General features: G+C 37.8%; 1 long non-coding RNA gene across 3 annotated transcripts in view; it reads left to right on the forward strand.

Annotated features, from left to right (window-relative positions):
• Nucleotides 1-18,487, forward strand: part of LOC145982751 (uncharacterized) — a 128,715-nt gene extending 110,228 nt beyond the window's left edge. For all 3 annotated transcript variants that reach the window (XR_014441140.1, XR_014441139.1, XR_014441141.1), the window contains exons 3-4: nucleotides 10,671-10,753; nucleotides 18,380-18,487. This is a non-coding gene — a long non-coding RNA (uncharacterized LOC145982751). The remainder of the gene's footprint in view (nucleotides 1-10,670; nucleotides 10,754-18,379) is intronic.
• Nucleotides 18,488-20,375: the final 1,888 nt, after the last annotated feature.

Consider the following 20,375-nt stretch of genomic DNA (forward strand, 5'->3'; position numbering starts at 1 on the left):
ACGCACGTACACTTCCACGAGCATATCATCGCGACCAAAACGTGATTTCATGGACTGCACAACTTTCGGGTAATTTTCTTTTGTTGGTGGAAAACTGTTCACAAGCTGGCGCGCACGAGAACCTTCAATTGTCGCTTGTATTAAATACTAGAATTTTTCCTCTGCAGGAATTGTATCATCTTCATCGATCGTCTTGAATTGTCCCCAAAAATGTAACCACTCTTTCAAGTCCCCTCCAAATTTCTTCAGTTCGATTTTAGGTAACTTCAATCTTCGCTTCTTTTTCTCGAAAACGACTCGCCTTGACAGCAGTTTCCTTCCGACAACTTCAAAAAGTTCGACACTTCAATACGTCGCTTGTTGAACAAATACTGATAATCATCCGACAATGACTGTTCTTTCTCTAACTCATTTTCACTAGCACCCGATTCCAACATCAAATCAAAAACAGTTATGTCAGCAGCATGCAGATCACTTGCCTTATTTTCAAGCAACTGGATATTTGCTTGAATAACATTCCTGTCCGGAGTTTGCATCGCTAACTCATTTGCAATCTTCTCCGAAACACGTGTAAAAGCTGACCTAGCCACTGCATGGCTTTTCTTGAGACGATCAATGTCCGTTGACATTTTTCCGATATTTGCACTTACTTTTTCTCCGGTCCAACACAAAGAAAAGACACGTCCTGTCACGGTCGCCAATAAATGTCGGATCGAGAAATAAAAGACTCACTGCTAATATCATTTTGAGTATATCCTTAAGAACATGTGCACAACACAGTAAAAAAACATTACAATCTTTATACTTTTTCTGCCCGGGATGACAGTAATATAACACAGCATAGAACAAACAAAGTACTGCACAGGCTATTTCCCAGAATACAGAGTAAACAATATTGCCAGGTGCCAACTCACATAATATCCCACAATTATAAAGATCAATGGCACAAATATAATATTACTTTGAAACAACGGATATATCATTTTATGATGAACATTCAAATATTGACGAAAAATATACACTTTTTTAATAAATCCACTACAACAATGTTGATCTCCATATGCAGGTGAATATATTTTTTATTATTGTGATTTCGTTCATATTGTTGTTCTCGAGTTTGGCCCACATTCTTTTTCCTTCATCTCTAGAATTATCTCTCGTGTATATCTTTTTGTGGAATTCTTTAGTCATAATCTTATCACTTGCAATATAATCTTCGACTCAAATATTTCAATATCAATATTCATTGTAAAGCTATCACTTCAGTTGAGAGATGGATGACAATGTAGAGAGTACCAGCATTAGAAATAGCAGAAACCATCAAACTTGTACTTGATTTCAAATACATCAATTAGTTGTACATGAAATCTGCCTTATCTGCACCTAACTCATGTTTGATAAAGATTTCTACCTTAGACAGAAGGCTTCGTTGTGACGAAATTTCTGCCAGTACCTATTTCGAACATAGTGATGCATCTGGCTGAAACCTACATCCTGCACAATCACGAAGTCCAGCTCATCAAATATGGTAGATACGCTGATGACACCATAGTTATCTTCAAGAAACAGAAAAATGTGGACTTCTTATTGAATAAACTCAAAAACATCCACCCAAATCTAAAGTTTTCCGTGGAAAATAAAGAGTATGATGCCATAAACTTAATAGACCTCACCATTAAGAGATGAAACAACAGATTTGTCATCAGAGTACGCAGAAAAGTAGATACAGGAAACCAATACATTCATGCTTTATCAAAACAAAAACTAAAAGTCAAGGTATTGCTAAATTCCTTTAGACAAGACTTCCGCTATATATTATTATTATTGTATAAAAAAGAACAACTCCTAAAATAAATATTCACCATCCCAGAAATTGGACTCAAGAATGGCAGCTCGAACCGCCTCTCCCTAGCCCTCCGACCCTTCAATATCACAAATGCTCTCCAACTCAAATTCCAAAATAACTATTAGCAAACTTAACGCTGGATAGCCCGAAGGTGTATTATGTATAGTGTCAGTGCAAAGCTGATTACATTGGCAGATATATCCGATCTCTAAATGAAAAACAACAATCAACAGCACTTTTCAAATGGCAAAAAATCCCAACCCACCACTCGCGTAGTAAAACACATCAAATTTAATAACAACCACCAAATCAAGAAAGATTCCAGGAAGCACTTAGCACACACCCTTATTGACACAAACATTAAGGAAACGCATGCCTTTATGCATTTTACAAACGAGATAAATATTTAAAATGGATGATCCGACTACTTGAGCAAGTAAAACCGAGCTGTTTCGACGACACACCATCCCCGTCAAAAATATTGAGCCCGTTGTTTACATGGTAGTGAAATATTGTACTCCAAGGAGGAAAAAGTCAAATATACCTAATTAGAAAGCCAGAAGCATCTGCTTTTAGCTTAAAGCAAGACAAAGTAATTTATAATTCTGTTTGTTTTCTATTCAGACAAAAATTGTCAGTAATAGTGTGATTTTTTCGTGTTTGTTACACAAGTCAAATTGAATTGTGTGTAGTTTGTTTGAAACCGGTCGTAAGAATATGAAATTTATTTTGATTGAAGCTTGTATATGTTGAAATATCTCAGTTTCATATAATGTTGCTATCATCTGTGGAACGACCGCCATTAATGCTTAATAACAATATTGCAATCTCAGTAATGGTCATCCCAATGGCGATGCAATGCATATTCAAATAACGAGCGTCGAATAATAATTAAATGTCCTGTCCATATCTGATAGTTTCAAATTGTACGAATTTAAAACAACATACAGAGCGCGTTTTCTATCTCGTTGCTACGAGCAAGTGCGCATTTTTGCCACACGCCGCCGCCATCCCGTTAAACTCTGTGCCTAGCCAGCAGCAATGACACGGAAGGTGAGCCGAAAGTTTTGGTCACTAAGGAAATTGTTGCGCACAGGGAAGCATTATTGTAAGATGCTGTAATTGACTAATGCAAAATTTTATTTATCACTCCTGTATTCATGGCATTAATTGTTGCCTGAACTCAGAACTTTTACGTTCACTTTCCTTTCCCATTTTTCTTTTTTAAGAAGTTGCTGTATATCGCAGACACGTTATTGTTTTTATACAGAGGAGACTGCGAAACCAGAAATCACGGGATCGAATATTTGATAAGATCTTTTATCTGCTTCATCAAATCGTGCTCATTATTGCATTTACTTTGTTTAAATGAACAACGTAGAATTATACGGAGAAGATGACTTTGGTGTAAAGATTCGATAAAATCTAGAAAATGTAACAAAAACTACATATAGAAGAAAATAACTTTCATTCATTATATGACAAATTCCTTATTCATTATTTTAAACTGCCGAAATGCTTTGAATTGGACCAATGAACCGTGTAGCGAGGCGGCAACGCTGTGGAAGTCACTTGTAGTCCGCCGAGTAGAGATTGGTCACATCTCGCCATACGTCATCCGCTCGTTTGCCTTATTATGAGCGGTAAATAATGATTAATATCTGTGGTCATATTTAGGATTCACGTAAAACTTCTAGACTTGGATCAAATGTGTTACACAAACGGCATTTTACAATTTCACTGAATTTGCAATCATGCATTTTAAGATTGCACTAGGGAATGTTTGATGTTTTCGGCAGAGGTGCAAAAACTATCCTTCTTCAAGCATAAAAAATCACAATATTTTATCCGCAGTTAATTATAAACTGTATGGTGTTCAGTTTCCCTTTCTTGCAAAATGGCAGATAAGCTACCATTTTTAGTGAATTTTTTGTTACATTAAGAAAATGCAATAAAGAATAATTTTCAGATGAAGCTTATTAGAAGAAACATGAGAGTAGCTTATATAACAAACACTTAACGGATATTTGTGCCATTGGCGATACTATTTAGAACTAATTTACATATATTTGGAACTAATTTACATATATTTAGAACGAATTTACATATATTTAGAAGAAATTTACATATATTTAGAAAGAATGAACATATACTTAGAACTAAATTATTTTTTTACATGCATATCCCGAGAAAGCCCATGACTTTATTTCTGTGAGTTTTGTGATCATATTAACAGGGTGTATTGGTTTTGCATCAAAATGGAATAAAATGAAGAAAAAATAAAGATTTTATTATCCTGCTCGAAAATACAGGGGTATCACCTGTAAGTGACATTGGGCATTCAAGGTACCAAAATGAACATAACGTGAAACTTAAACATCTTTGTTTTATACCTCCCTTTTCATTTTTATGTAACACAGATGATATTAACAATGTCAGAACTTGACATAACACTTTACACTCATTCCTGTTCATGTATGTGCATGAAATTCGTACCAACAGTGTATGTGTAATGCTACACCGCACCTCATACATATTATCCGTGTCCTCTTGTGGCAGTGTTCACATCTTCTTTGAGAACACTCTATCTGTACATGTTCTGCAATGTTGATGTCTTGTCTGACTTCATTTGGTACACGCAAGGACACAGAACCAATTTGGGGACTTCTGTAAGGAGGGTTTCCATGTAAACGGCAGTATGATTCCACCAGTGATCATTGGAAATCACAATATGTCACATTTTTGCCATTCACTTTCTTGAAAAACAACCATGCATTGTGGTATGCTGCATCTATTCCAAAGGCAAACAAGGAGAACCACCACTTCTTACCCCTGAAACTGACCCTGAAGGAGTGAATGTTCTGGTCGAAACAATGGACGCCACCCATGAACATGCCCTCCCGATTCCACTAGCATCAATTGTTGTCTCTTTAATTGTTGCGGTCTCTTGTGAATCATGATAACTTCTTGTAACAACTTCCGCCTCGGCGAGGAGCATTGCTTGACATATGTGCAATTCTCATCCCCACTGTCTTCATTTGTGAATCCATCATCATCAGGTGGGAAAAGAATCTCATCAATGTCATCATAATTTTCTTGAATAAGTTGTAAAGCTTCATCCAAATTCAACCTGAAATGATAGTAGATTCCAAGTTCAAAAATTTGTATTATTGTTTTATTAGTACTAGACTGTAATACACATGCCACAAAATTACATTGTATATCAGAATAAGATACTATAGCATTGTTTTGCCCCCAAGATTTATCATTGTTATTGATGAGGAAAGCATTTTCTTTGTGTTTATTTTTCAAGTCTCAATGTTTCTATTCTTGTTTTTACAATAATTATAAATCATTACTCACTTGACGACTAAAATTATTAAAATTATATTTTATTATAATTATTATTTTTACATCATTGTTACAATATTATATTGTAATTATATTATTACTGCAAGTATAATTATTAAAATTAACGCTAAAATGCAATTATATCCTAGTCCTTTATACATTTAAGACTTCCAAAGTCCAATGTCACCTACAGGTGACACTACAAATTTAATCAACAATTACACCAACTTATTGTTCAGGGAGAAAATTTATATTTACCAGACATAAACCTTAAACCTTTAAGAGTAAGTAAAAGTAATAAACTTCTAATCATCTTACCATTTTGATGTTTTTGAATGTCCTTCTGCAGGAGCAGGTGATGTGTCGTCCTTCCTAAGGGCAGCCATCTTTACTTCAATAGTTCCAGAACGTTCCACAAGATGTCCCTTAGTTCAAAAGTGCAACAATTCAGTTGAGAAAAAAAGAATGAACAGTTTGACATAGAAGAAATATATTCCCGGCCACAGCATACAATAAAAAAAAATATTAAAAAGCTGTCACCTACAGGTGACATTGGGCTTTCTCGGGATATGCATAAGTTTTATGAATATAAGAATATTAATTTATGAATAATTCTGAAACATATGTAAACTAGTTCTAAATATTATCGCCCAGATGGCACTGACTTTAACTGTAAGCTACTAATGAGGTATATATATATATATACATATATATATATATATTTCCTCCCCGGAGTACAATTTAAACCGAGACAAAGGGGCGTATCTAAGAAAAAGGTAAATTGAGATAAGTCCACCGGGGCTTTCCTCTTGGTGACATCTACAAAATGTCGTAGTGTCGTATCGCAAAACTTAACCGCTGCGACGATACGGTCTCAATGAGATATCGTAATATCGTGTTAATAGAATGGGAAGATCATACTAAAAACGTGCAGATGAACTTGAATGTGTAGATGGACAAGGATTTCACAAAGGACACAAAGTGGAAATGTTATGAAGGGAAAAAATATATTTTGGAACGATTGTAGACATTGAAAATGCAACCATGGAGGACGGTAATGATGGCGAACAGGACTTAGGCGTGAGTAACAACAACGGTGATGGAAATGTTTCTAGTTAAAAAGTGATTCAGTCATATATGAAAGTGAAACAGATCCTCCTTACATGCAAACCTGTGAAGTATCAAACTTACGAAAGGAAGTGTTTAGTTCGTGCCACATTTGCCTTGCTTTATTGTGCCACAACCATTTTACAAATATGGGACCATGTGAAAACGACCACACGATACGCCAAAGTAAACCCTTGTGCGAAAAAAGGAAAAACCTAAGCTACAGACAGCAAACCCTTCGAGTACTTTAGTACCTGAAGATTATCTTCTGGAAGGATCAGAAAGCGAGGAAGGAGCTCTGCCTCGTAAAGTAAACAGAAGGGAGAATAATAATAAGAGAGCCCATGAGGATAGACTTCATGATAAATAATATGCAAGTCCTACAACTGAAAAACAATATTTCTGCAAGAAATATTCTGAGACCAAGATGCAATGGAATACCATGCAGTAAATTTAGGTAAAAAATGTTCTTCACTATGCGAAGAAGAAAGAGAAGACATCCTTTACAGTTATTATGGGACCAAGAGTGTGCAGTTACAGAGAGAATACGTAGTTCGTTTTGTGGCATTAGCTGCAATAAAACAAACAACTGTGAAAGATCATGATTCAAGGAGATCTGTGTCGTACCACTACTCGTTGCCCAAAAACGGACAACCAATTTCTGTGTGTAAAACTTTGTTCCTTAACACTCTTGGCATATCAGAAAAAAGTCTGCGAACATCCATAGCTAAAAAGAAGCCCACAGGAATTGTTGATAAAGATAACAGAGAGGGTAAGCCAGAAAATCTTCAGTCACAGCATAAGGAAAGAAAAGATGCTATCGTGGAACACATTGCTCGATTTCCAAGAATTGAATCACAATGTTGTCGACAAAAGTAAAAAAGGTACTATCTACATCCAGAACTGAATAAGCAGAGAAAGTATGACATGTTTGCACAAGAATATGCACCAAAAGGAATTACAGCAAGCTACAAACGTACTGTGACGTCCTGAAAGCTCAGAATATTTCGTTTTATAATCCTAAGAAACAACCGGTGTAAAGTTTGTGAAAATTACAGACAAGGGAATCCTGAGAAAAAGAAACAACTGGAAGATCAATTTCAAAAACATACAATTTAAAAAGTTGCTGTAACGGGAAAAAATGTAAGCAAAACACGATACCAATCCTAAGAAAACAGTGGGGACATTTGACCTTCAGCAGGCTATTCTCTTGCCAAAGACAAATGATAGCCAGTTGTTCTACAAGCGGAGATTATCAAACTACAACTTTACTACTTACGACCTCAAAACTAAGATGTGTCACTGTTTTACGTGGTATTAAGGACAAGAAAAGAAGAGGATCATGTGAAGTCACCACTTGCTTGAGAATGTACCTCGAAAATCTCAATGCCGCACATAATATCAAAGAAGTAACTTTATTTGTTGATGGATGCCCTGGACAAAATAAGAATTCCATTGCAGTAACCATGCTTTTGCACACAGTATCGAGCTTGGAAAACATTGAGAAAATCAATGTTATTTTTTTAAACTTATCACGGGCAGAGCGAAGGAGATTCTGCACATTGTGCCATTAGCACAGCCATAGATAATGCTGGTGATCTCTACGTACCTTCACAACTAATCCCAGTCTTCCGCCTCGCGAGGAGAAAGAATCCATACGTATATCGTGCACACACTCCAGATTCAGAGTTCCTGGATTACAAAACCATGGCACGTGATCTTCGCATACTATCCATCAGAAATGATGATCAGGGAAATTGTGTTGACTGGACTGCAATGCGAGAGGTGATGGTGCAAAACACTGATAATGACAAAGTCTTCTTCAAAACCAGTCATCTGGTACATTCATTCAGATCCTTGAGTTCGAAACAATGCCTGCAAGCTAAACCCAATTGTCAACTACCATGTACATTGCACTCAGAACCTCATAAGATTTCAAAAGACAAATATGATGATTTGATGTCACTTTGTCACAATATCTTACCTGTAGTCAGAGTAGCGGATTATGTCAGGTTTTTTGAATCCTTGCCACGATGGAATATTACGCACTAGCTAACTGCATATTATAAGTAAATCTCATATATACATTCATGCCTTTGCAATGCATTTTTGTATTTAATGTTCTTTGATGTGTTTCCAGATATCTTTTCTTATTTTTCTGATACTACCAAAATGTTCATTTTCATTTACCATTAAACAGTTTACCATGTCGCTACTTCCATTATATTTTATTTTTAAACTGTTTGGTAAGCATTGAGTCTAAATAGAAAGCTCTATAGTCTGAACGGCCTGTTTCACTTAATTACCAACCTTACGCGAAACATTATCATACAAAGGAAGACTTTCTGTACTCTTCATCATCAAGATGCTGTGACTACTTTGGGCGTAACTCGCTTATTCCCCACTTCATGGCATACTTTGTGTGATCTATAGTTACGAGACAAAAAGGCGTATCTGTGACGTAACTCAAAATATCTCCACTGGAACATGTTTTTCTCACAAGACAAATGGGCGTCTCTGCTTCCAACGGCCAACAAAGTCGTTATTAGTATTTGCAAAAATGCAAACACGCTCACCAGAAAGCACGGCCCTTTAGCTTCTGTATGCTTCAACACATTTCAATATCCCTGAAAACAAAAGTACAATCAATGATAGCTAATGTATGATCACAAACTTTACAATGCTCTACTGAAAAATCAAGAAAACTGCGATACGCCTCTTTGTCTCGGTAGGGATGATTTACAAGCACGCAAACAGAGGGCCTCAATATTTTTGACGTGGATAGTGAAGGAACACCAGATTACCTAGCTGCCATAGGCGTAACAGCACAGACAGGGAAGCCCACCTGTCGGATAACTTAGAGTTCCGATGCAGGTTGTGACACTCAAAAGTAGCAAACAGATAATGTTAATTATTGAAAAATATTTAGTTGGATCAGGCTTTATAAAGCAGATATCTTGGTGTAAATTTCTCTTGCGGTTTTCAAGTTATAAGTCATCAAAATTTAGGTTTCGCGTCTTCTAAAACACGTACATAACACAGAAGGTTACATAATTTAAAACTACATAATTTGTATTCGTCTCCAGATATTATTAGAATGACTAAACCAAGAAGACGTAGGTGAGCAGGCCATGTGGTACAAATGGGAGAGGAAAGAAGAGTTACAGGCAAACCTGATGGTAAGAGACCTGTACGAAGGCCAAGACAAAGATGGAGAGATAACTTTGAGTTGGACCTAAAAAAAATTGATAGGGATGGAAAAGAGTGGACAGATCTTGCTTCAGATAGGGACAAAGGGAAGGCTTGTATTGCTGCAGCCATACACCTTTGGGTTTAAGATAGCTAGAGCGTTAGTTAGTTAGTCTTTTAGAACACCATATGTTAATGAGCTGGTGGACTTTTCGAGCTATATAGTTATTGCCTGAAATTGTCCATGTTTAAGTTATAGCATCTGAGGGTTATAATCCTCCATTTTTGACCCAATTGTCCATGAAAAACTTGAATGCAGGAGAACATGGCAAAATATATAATTGTTTGCTGAAAGAAGAATACATAAGCCCCTCTCCATTTACGGTCAAATCCTGCTCTTACATTTTTTTTAAAGTCTACTTTATGCACGCACAGGCTAACCGGGACAGGGCCTACAGTTGAATGTGGGTTCGGAACCACCGTGAAACATGTTTCCATCGGGTATAGAACCTGGTGCTTCTTGATTAAAGGCGAATTCCATCGTCATTCCCCTCTACCATTTATAAAAATCGTGGGTACGCCACTGATCACAGGGCTAGCCATCTGTTTACACAATAGTTATATTCCAACTGTGGGAAAGGATTTATTGATTAATTGATTGAATTGTTGTCTTAAGTCCACTTTATGAACATAAAGGCTAATCGGGACTGGACCTACAGTTTAAAGTGGAATCCGTGGCTACCATTGCGTTTGATTGACACATGAAAGCAGTGCACCATTGCAGCTAATTTTACGTAATTTCAGATGTTACTATGTCGAATATGCTTTTGTGATATGAACCATTAAATGTACAGCTCGACCGGCTATTGCAACATGCACATAACATAACAAAATCTTTATATATAAAGTATTCTCACTAAATATAATTACATCTTATTAACTAAATGGCTAGTGTGATATGAGTACACTTGTACCCCCTCAATCCTATCATGGCATCATTAATTTTGATGTATACATCAATGTATATATTTTTATTATAAATACTGGTCATACCATCTAGAATGTATTTTTAATTTCTACGTTCCTTTTTGTTGTTTTCATTACTTATAATTTCAGTGTACAATAAAAACTTTGAAATGTTCTTAATCATTAATGGATTTTTTTTTTGTATTTTCAGTGTACCAATGACTGGGAATGTTGCAGTGGAATGTGTATTCCACGTTTTGGGGATCCGGGGAAAGTATGTGCCGTCCCAGTCTGGTAAGAAAGTACAAGATATAGCCTTACTAAAGTTATACCTTAGCTATGGCAACACATTTTGTCTCCTAGGAAGTAAGCCCAGTCTCTTCAAAGGAATTTTAATTTCGGAACTTTTCACATGCGCAAATTCACTTGGCTTCAGGGAATTCATTGTAAACGTTGACGCACATAAAAGCAACAACTGTTACAGTTCCTTAGCAGTTAAAATCATTTTGGTTCCAATTAAGTTACTCATCTTTACAAATAAGTCAGATATAGCTGCCTCAGAAGTGATTTTAATTACTTTATCGTGCAGAATTACTATTACATATAGTCAAATGCATATAGAAATCTCTCTCTCTCTTAAAATTATGTTCATTCTTACCTTGCATGAATATTAGTACATCCAGGGTGCGAAACCACTGCAGGTTGGTGGAGTGTACGAGCAGACAGACACACACACACATAAACACTATATATATATATATATATATATATATATATATATATATATATATATATAATATATATAATGACGCCCACGGACCACGGAAACGTATATAGGACATCAAAACAAACAACTTTTCTCACTAACATTTTTATCGTTGGTGCAGCATTTCGGCGCTACAGCCGTTCAAAAAAGACCGTTTTACCGCCTGGATGCTGGCAACCGAACACAACATTTGATTGCATTTGTGACGTCATATCCCGTCGTGAAGCGATGCGTTCCAGGGTTGCCAGGAACACTTATATTCTGTGAAAAATGACATAGCTACAATCCGCCACATTATGTACCGTAAAAGAAAACGAGAAAACACGTTCTTTAACCTATCAGGAAGTAAACAAACGATACGAAAAATGGTAGAAATAAAATAGAATTCAAGTGGAAGTGGTCATATCGAATTTTTTCTCAGCTTACATGTAAAATATTTGCAAATCTAGTTACCAAGTTGGCATCTACAATTTAGTCTATCCACTTCGTCCTTCTGATACTAGTTGTCAGTGACACACTGAACAGATGACAAAATAGAAATGAAAGAACTCAAAATTCCAAAGGTAAGCAACACATAATATAATGTATATTCAGGGCATTATGAGGCAAGAAACAAAAATGGTTGAAAAACAGGGATATAAGTAGTAGTAATACAAGCTATCCGACGACTGTGTTTATCAGTGTACCGGATACACATGCAATAGTTGCAACTGTGAACAGGGCAGTATATTCGCTACTGATTCATCATTAGATTGTTACTGTGGTTGTACGTGTTTTAGCCGTAATGTAACAACGTGAACCTCGGATACTTCTGTTATTAGCACAAAAGTAACACAAGGCATCTGGACACAAACCTGTAGATATAAACCTTGCAACGAGATTTGCAAATTTTTGACATGTAGCTGGGCGTAAACAGCCACATGTAAGCTGTAAGTCCAATAAAATGTATTGTTGTTGATATTTGACATGTAGACTGAGACAATATCCGATATTGACACTTTAGTTTGAATACGTTTTTAACATTTCTCATATCGTTGGTTCACTCCCCCTTCCCCTGAGATGACTTCTAATCTTCCGGCTCGTAAGCTATGATGTTCGGTCTACTGGACGCGTTTCTCGCTTTGTTTTACACTTAATCATGTGGTTGGTAGTTTGTCAATTTTCACAAAGTTTGTGTGTTCCTTGCAACCCTGCCGTGCGCTGTTTCTCCGCAAAAAATGACATCACAGATACGATCAAATGTTGTGTTGGGTTGCCAGCATCCAGGCGGCAAAACGGTCTTTTTTGAACGGCTGTAACGCCGAAATGATGCACCAACGAGAAAAATGTTACTCAGAAAAGTTGTTTGCTTTCATGTCCTCTATGCGAATCTGTGGTCCGTGGGCGGCATTAAAATGACACACTGTATATATACGTATATATATATATATATATATATATATATATATATATATATATATATATATAATGTCATTAAATATGTAAATTAATAAATAATCAAATTATGTTATAAGATATACAATGCAACGTTCCTGCCTGCGTGCTACACACTGCACGCTACATACTACATAATAGGCGATGCAAAAGTATACCCATATACGCTAGCTTGTAACCAGCCGTAGACATGTACTCAAAGTATCTCAGGGCTTGCGGGGTTTAGCAAAGAAAGTAAAAAGGTCAACCAGTAAAACTTTATTAATCTTTACTCACACCTGTTAATTACCTGTTTAGCACACTTACACCAGATATCATCACTGCCCTGAAGGTGTAGAAGATAACGGAGGACAGGGACCATTCATTTGTACCTCCCAGTGAGGTGACTGGGGGGTATTAGGGACCTTATTTAATTTAGGGGCATCAATTTGTGCGTGTAGCCAATAGCCGCCCTTGTAGTAGTCACGTGCCCCGCCGACTGGGGACAACGTGCGAAAGCGCCCCAGTCAATTACGTGGGACGGACGTGAGCAATTGACGGCCCACGCAATCGCAAAGGTGTTGGGAACAAAGGACGCCACGGGGTCACTCGGACTACTGCAAGGGAACGGACAGGTCCGTCGGTATGTCCAGGAAGTAGCAAGAGACGGCGAGGTACAAAGGATAGGTCTCGGAGCACACAGGAGACTTGGGACTAGGCCTCCACGACCTAAGAAAAACCGTCCAAGCTCGTATTGGGAAGACCTGGTAGGTATGTTATCTGCTTCTCTTCTTTTTCTCCTTCCTTCTAGTTGCTAGGCTATTGGAACCTGGCCGGGGAGGCATCCAGATTAGATCTGGGAACCAGGTGTTTCGGAGTCGGCATCTGGCAGTTGACTGAGGTTAATGACCGTTTAAGCGGTCAGGACATCAGCTTATTTGGGGCCTGCTTCTTGGTATTACCTCATTTTCAGGCATCGAAACTTTTCTTTATTTACAAAAATTTTAGGGTTACATCAACAATTGTAATTTCTCTCCGCAACTGTCGCAAGAGAGTGCATTTCTTATGTTCCCATACCCAAAATACAATAACACATAAATGGACAAAAGGGACAACACATTGTGCCTTACGGCACCATTTCGTCGGCGAGTTGGGCAATAACTCGTCGGCGAGTCGAGGTGTCCGGAGCAGCCCGGATTTGTTGCAATCCCTGGAGTAATTGTAACAGTCCTGGAATCACGTCGGGTTTCGCCAGCTGTTGGAGGAGTTCCAATAGTGACTCGTGATGAGAAGTCGAATGTGCAGCTGGGCGTGGTGCCGGTCGAGGCGCTTGAGGACGTCGGTCTCTCTGGCTGGCTGCGGGCTTCTGATTGGTCGAACTTGAAGGAATTCTCGGACGATGCTCCCGGGCGGGTGTCTTCACGGGAACATCTCGTCGAATGGGCCGTGGTTCTACTCGGCGTGGCTGGTTCGATCGGGTCTTGCGATCTTCTTTCACTTTCTTGAATAGGGCACATCCCCTATAACTGGCATAATGTTGTAGTCCACAATTGGCACATCTCGGTTTGGTGTCCAGTTCCTTCTCTGGACAGTCGGAAAAACTGTGTGGCCCCGCACACTTTACGCAGCGGGGAGTGACGAAGCAGTGCCGCTGGCCGTGCCCCACCCGTTGGCACGCGTGGCATTGCAGGATTTGCTTTGAGTGATACTTTTCCACTCTTATCTGGAAGATACCTATATTGGTCAGTTTAAAAATCTCGCGAGATTTCGTAGAATTAGGCAGGACGACCATCATGAGGGGTAATGGTCGTCGCGTCGTACTGGAACGCCGGTCCTCTGTGGGGGGGTCCCTTCGGTTGCGGTCTAGCGTAGTAAGTCGACTCACACTATGGACAATATATCCAAGTCTGGTTGTCAAATATTCTTGGATATTGGCTGGAAGGGTATCCATCGGGAGGTCGCGTATGACAACCTTAAGTTTTTCCGCAGCGGACGAGCCGTATGCGAAGCCTATGCTGTTTTTCCGCAGGAAATCACATATTGTAGTGAAATCCGTCTGATTTTTGGAACTAACTCGGCAGGTCCCTCGGGTGAAACGATATGTACACCTGCCGTTGACTAGTTTAGTAAGCGTCAGTGCCATGTCCTGGCTGGTCGTCTGATAGATAGTGATACATGGCGGTTTTCGCGTCGTGGCTGGTTTCGCTTGCTGCTGGGTCTCGGGGGGACTCTCAGCGTCGGACTCACTGGTGGTAGAGGTCTCATCATCTGTCTCTTCTGTGTGTCGTTTCTTCCGGACTCGCTTCTTTTGTTTCCCCTTGTCCATCGCCGGGGATTCCAAAAGCGGGCGTGGTTCCTTCTCTACATCTGCTGGGCTGTGTGGACGAGGTGCGACGGCCTCGTGCCTGTCATTTCTGCAGTGCACGTACGTGGATTCGAAAGATGAGAAGGTCTGAGCCTCGTTACATCGTTTTTATACTGTCTAGTGGCAGCACTGACGATGGTGGAGAAGATTGGAACTAAGCCGACTTCAGCGTTGCAAACTCCCTTCAAATTAAGAGTGGCAACTCATGCGTTATGAATTATCATGTTTATCATTGTAAAAACCACTAACGTAAAAAGTTACTAAACGCACGTGGTAATACAATCTTAACACTTGTGTGCTAAACCAAACACGTTACAGTAAAGAATTTAGAATCTATGCACAAGAACAAAGAGATTTATCATGCATTCTTTAACCAAAACTTGTTAACAAAATATTTTAAATAATGTGGCGACCACGCAGGGTCGTTACAACAATATATTATATCGACTGTCTTTCATTCAAAATGTAATTGAGATTGAAGATTTTAATGTACTACTGATGCTATGAACAGCGAGGAGGGACAAAAATTAGACACAAAGAAGATAATAGCTTCCTGTATAAAATTAACATATAAATGCTATTACATGTTTTATTAATATATTTATATACTTCGTGGTTACTGACGAAAGGCGATGAGAAGTGGAGAAGAAATAACAAGTCGGTATAATTTCTCTGTTCGAAATGCTGGGTTCAGTGTCCTATGAGGAGGCTCTTTGTTGTCAGTTATTTATGTAGGTTTTCGATATTATTCCAGTCAAGCATATTCGAATACCAAACTAATTGTTTATGTTACTTGTTAAAACAAAAACTCTCCCCCCCCCGGAAGAATTTGGTGGTGTGGATTGTAGGACAAGGTTGTTGGTGGGGAGGAATAATATGCTGGAAGTCAGCAAAACTTTCATGTTTGTGTATACCAAATGAAATTGATTCAAAGTGACTTCTTCCAAATTACACATACATTCTCGTATATTGAGATGTGAACATTCGTATAAATATGGAACCAACTGTAATCAAAATATAAACCTTCATAGGAGACTGATAATGAACGAATTGTCCTCTCTTCTAAGCCCATAGAACTAGTAATTTTCTCTCGTAAGGTAGAATTTTTGAATTTGAATAGCGTGTGTTTTAGAAATAATAAAACAACTATCCACATTAACAAATGCGAAGGTGCTTCCTTCGAAAACGCATGTTCTTACGAGATGATTTGAAGCCACTTGAGTAAATTATCATTCATAGAACAGATGTTATACACGTGAGTAGTATATGGAGATGATAACTGTACTCGGGAGGCCCTATTGCTTCACTGTGCCGGCATCAGTAATCTATCAACACTGCTACGGCTTTGCTGAAAGTCACAAATGACATCCTCCAGGCTATGGATAAGAAATTCCTCACTGCATTAATATTATTGGACCTGTCCAAAGCATTTGATACGGTACAACATAAATTACTGCTCAGTAAACTGAAATATTACAGTTTTTCACAATCTACCCTTAACTTTTATTTTTCATATCTAAGTAACCGAAATCAACGTGTAAAACTGTCGCCTACTTTATTATCTAATAATTTATATATTTCATCTTGTGTTCCACAAGGATCTATACTAAGTCCCTTATTGTTTACGATTTATATTGCAGACCTACCCTCAGTTGTCAAATACTGTAACGTACATTCATATGCTGATGACACTCAACTAACCAAATCATTCAATCCAACAGAAATTGCCATAAGTATTGAATACATAAGTAATGATTTAGGTGCGATAAAAACATGGTGTGATGCAAGTGGCCTTAAAATTAATGCTAATAAGTCATGTTATACATTTATTGGAACTCGAAATGCTATTGGTTCGGTCGAGCACACTAATACAACAATTACAATAAATGATTATGTCATGCCTAGAGCTCAAGTAGTTAAAAGTCTTGGACTGATATTTGACACTCGTCTATCATGGAATGAGCATATTAGCCGCCAAATCAATAAATCATTTGGAACACTTAGATTCTTGTTTAAATTTAAGAAACTATTATCTTCAGAAATCAAGCAGCGATTAGTTGAAACACTTACATATCCATTTCTCGACTATTGTGACGTAGTGTACTCTGGTAGAATAAATAAAACTTTACAAGCAAAGGTTCAAAAATGCCAAAATGCGTGCATGCGGTTCATATTTTGCATCCCGAGACGTGAACATATTTTACCTTCCATAAATAATAAGAATATCCTCAATATGTACCGTAGGCGGCTACTGCATACATATTGCCTTATACATAAAATTATTACATCTGGCAAGCCGTCGTATCTGGCAGACATGTTGATCTCTCGCACCAGTATTCACAGCCACCATACAAGAAATAATTTCAAATTTAACCTTCCACTCTGCAACACACAGGCATATCAGTCGTCGTTTTCATATTTTGCTGCAAAAATATGGAGTGCCCTACCTAAGACCATGTCGAGCATATCTAAAATAGAATCTTTCCGAAATGAAGTAAAGAATTTTCTTTTGGCAGAGCAGAGATTGTGTTCAAATACTATGATGTAACTTGTATGTTTATGTTATGTATTTTGTCTACATGTTTTTATTTTTATTTATTTTTCATTCATTTTATTTTATTTTTATGTAGTTGTCTTTTCACAATTTTTGTATCATTTTATTCATACATTTATTACAATTAGTTTATCAATAGATTTTGTAACTAAATCATACAGTTTCTTGTACACTGTATTAATACTGTAATAACATAAGAAATGTAAATTTAAATGTACTCGATGACACGGGTTAGGTGGCAGAACAGCCTCAGGCTGAACCTCGCCCACGTAAATAAAGAATTTGAATTTGAATTTGAATCTATATGAATACGATTTTTTTTATATTAATATACTTGCGTGCTTACATTGTACACTTGTATCCCTAGTTTGCTGGTATAATCCTTAAAATAACTGTGTCGCATACAAAGCATGCTATGTAGTGATCTTTCCGTTCATATGTACGAAAAGAGAAATGTAAAATAATCTTCACCCGGTGGTTTCTGATATACAAGCTACTTGCAGAGGGCCAGTTAATATTTTTGGCGTCTATTTGCAAGAGTACAGTGCAATAAATGTGTTAAAGCTTTCAAAGGCTAATTGCGTGGATAGAAAACTTTATTTTGTGTAATTTCTTTTGTTGCAAATTGTGCGTTCTAAATGTGGAAACACGGTTAACTGGAAGTTGCTTTTTAAATCGATCAAAAGTATCGTCGATTTCAAGGTTGAAAATAATTCTATTCATTACTTGGAACACTGAAATGATTACGTTCTAAGATTGTTTGCTTTATCTACACAACTAATTATATCTGTTATATCATTCAATGTTGTATTTTTCTTTCAGATTGTCTCCGAAATGATCCACAATGGTGAAGACAACAGTAACAGCCATATTTAAGTTGTAAGCACAAACAACTGATTCTAAATAAATAAATAAAGTGAAAAAGAGAAATGATCAATGTGTATTGAAATTTAAATGAAAGAACGTCATATGAGTTACTGGTATAGTGGGTTAATTTCTATCTTCTCTACTTGTGGCTATTTAGACATTCATTTTAGAGTCTAAGTTCATTTTTAGACGGCATAAAGAGATAATCAAGTATTAAAAAAGATCAGACTGTTGAAGAAATGTAAGGTTGTTGAGGATAATTTTGGGCTGTGTGAATAAGACACTACCATAGTTCATTACAAATCGTGGTGCTTATAATGGTAAATATAAAGATGTTAAATATAAAATAGGCCTACAGAACAAATCCAAAATACTGCTTTTGTTGACATTAGATAGAGTTTACTAATAGTTTAAGTGTAAATTTTATCCTCACGAGTGCCGTATTTGTCCATTCTGAAAGGTAAAAAAACAAAATGAAGGAGTACTGGGACAATTTTTGAGCAAATGCTATGCAATAGCGGAAGGTAAGGAGTGGGGAGACAAACTGCATTGACACAAAAAGAAAATAATATTGTAGACCAACTAAATAAAAATGTACATACGTCTGTGTGCTCTTACTATCGAACTCTTCTCCACTCCATTTTACCAACGACCTGTCAGAACGTCTGCTCCAACCCACCCCTCCCTAACCCATCACTGCTAGCGTCTATGTTGAGTCGTTTTCAACTTCTTGTTTTGGTTTTCATTTCTCCCTTTCTATTTGGTAATATTACGTAATATTTTCCCCAGTACGAGAACTGATTACCATCTACCTACCCAGTGTTGCGTGTCATGAGAATAATTTGCATTTCTCTCACTTTGTGTCCCTTTTCTGCCATTTTTGAGTGAATTCGACCAAGAGGATGGGTGGCCAGGGCTCGAAATGGACCGGAGCGGATCGGAACGGCATTCCGGTTCGTGTATATCTGGAACCTTCTCATTCTGTTCCGTCAGAAATATCAACGAAACGTTCCGGTTCGTCTAATTCTCTTTTAGATGTTTCATTACATTTTCATTTCCATTGTTCCCAAATTGTTAATATTCATAGTGTCATCATAGTACACCTCTTGCACATGTTGTCTGTGTCCCCTCTTCTCTGGGGAATCCCCTTCTGCAACCTACTTTTCGGACACTTCCTGGCGAAATGTTCTTCATGTGCTGTGACATCCGTCATTTCCCTTTGTACCCCCATTCGATACCTGCGTTCCAAGTCGGACATAGTATTCCTGGGGCCCAACCCTGTGGCGAGTGGTTAGCACATCGCGCTGCGACGCCAAGGGTCCCGGGTTCGAATCCCGGTCGGGCTTGGTTGTTTGTGAATGTCCATTCATCAATTTCATCATTTCATCACTCATCCCCATCTTTGCAAATTAGCCTAGAGGCAGAAAACGCGAAGTAAAATAAACTAAATCAATCAATCAATCAATAGTATTATTGGGAATCCCTCACTTTTTGTGGGGAATCCCTGCCGCATTCATTTTTGACACGCGATTTGTGCATCATCATTCGCTAGCCCAGGTGTGTTTTCTTTGGGGATATCGTGCTGCATCTTCTTTATGAGTACTATTTGTCGGCATATGGAGGTGTGAAGTCCATTTTCACACGATTTCGGCATCCTCTAGCTCTGACACGGTGCGTCATTCGACAAAATTCCATTTACATTTTCGTCTTCATTTCACTTGGCGATTCACCTCCTCCGCGTTGTGAACGGAATTTTGCACCACCCTTTATAATGGCATTCATATAAGCTTCTACTCTACATGATTATGCGTTGTTGGCGCGAGTGAGCGAGATTAAGGAAATATGCTAGTGTCTATGTTGCCTTGCCTTCTACTTTTTGTGGTTTTGAGTTTTCGTTTATCTTCTTTATTTCTTAATTATTATTATTATTATTTGTCATTTGGTGAGAATT

This window comes from Lepisma saccharinum, unplaced genomic scaffold (assembly GCF_977018435.1).
Source record: "Lepisma saccharinum unplaced genomic scaffold, izLepSacc3.1 HAP1_SCAFFOLD_388, whole genome shotgun sequence".
In the NCBI taxonomy this organism is placed as follows: domain Eukaryota; kingdom Metazoa; phylum Arthropoda; class Insecta; order Zygentoma; family Lepismatidae; genus Lepisma; species Lepisma saccharinum.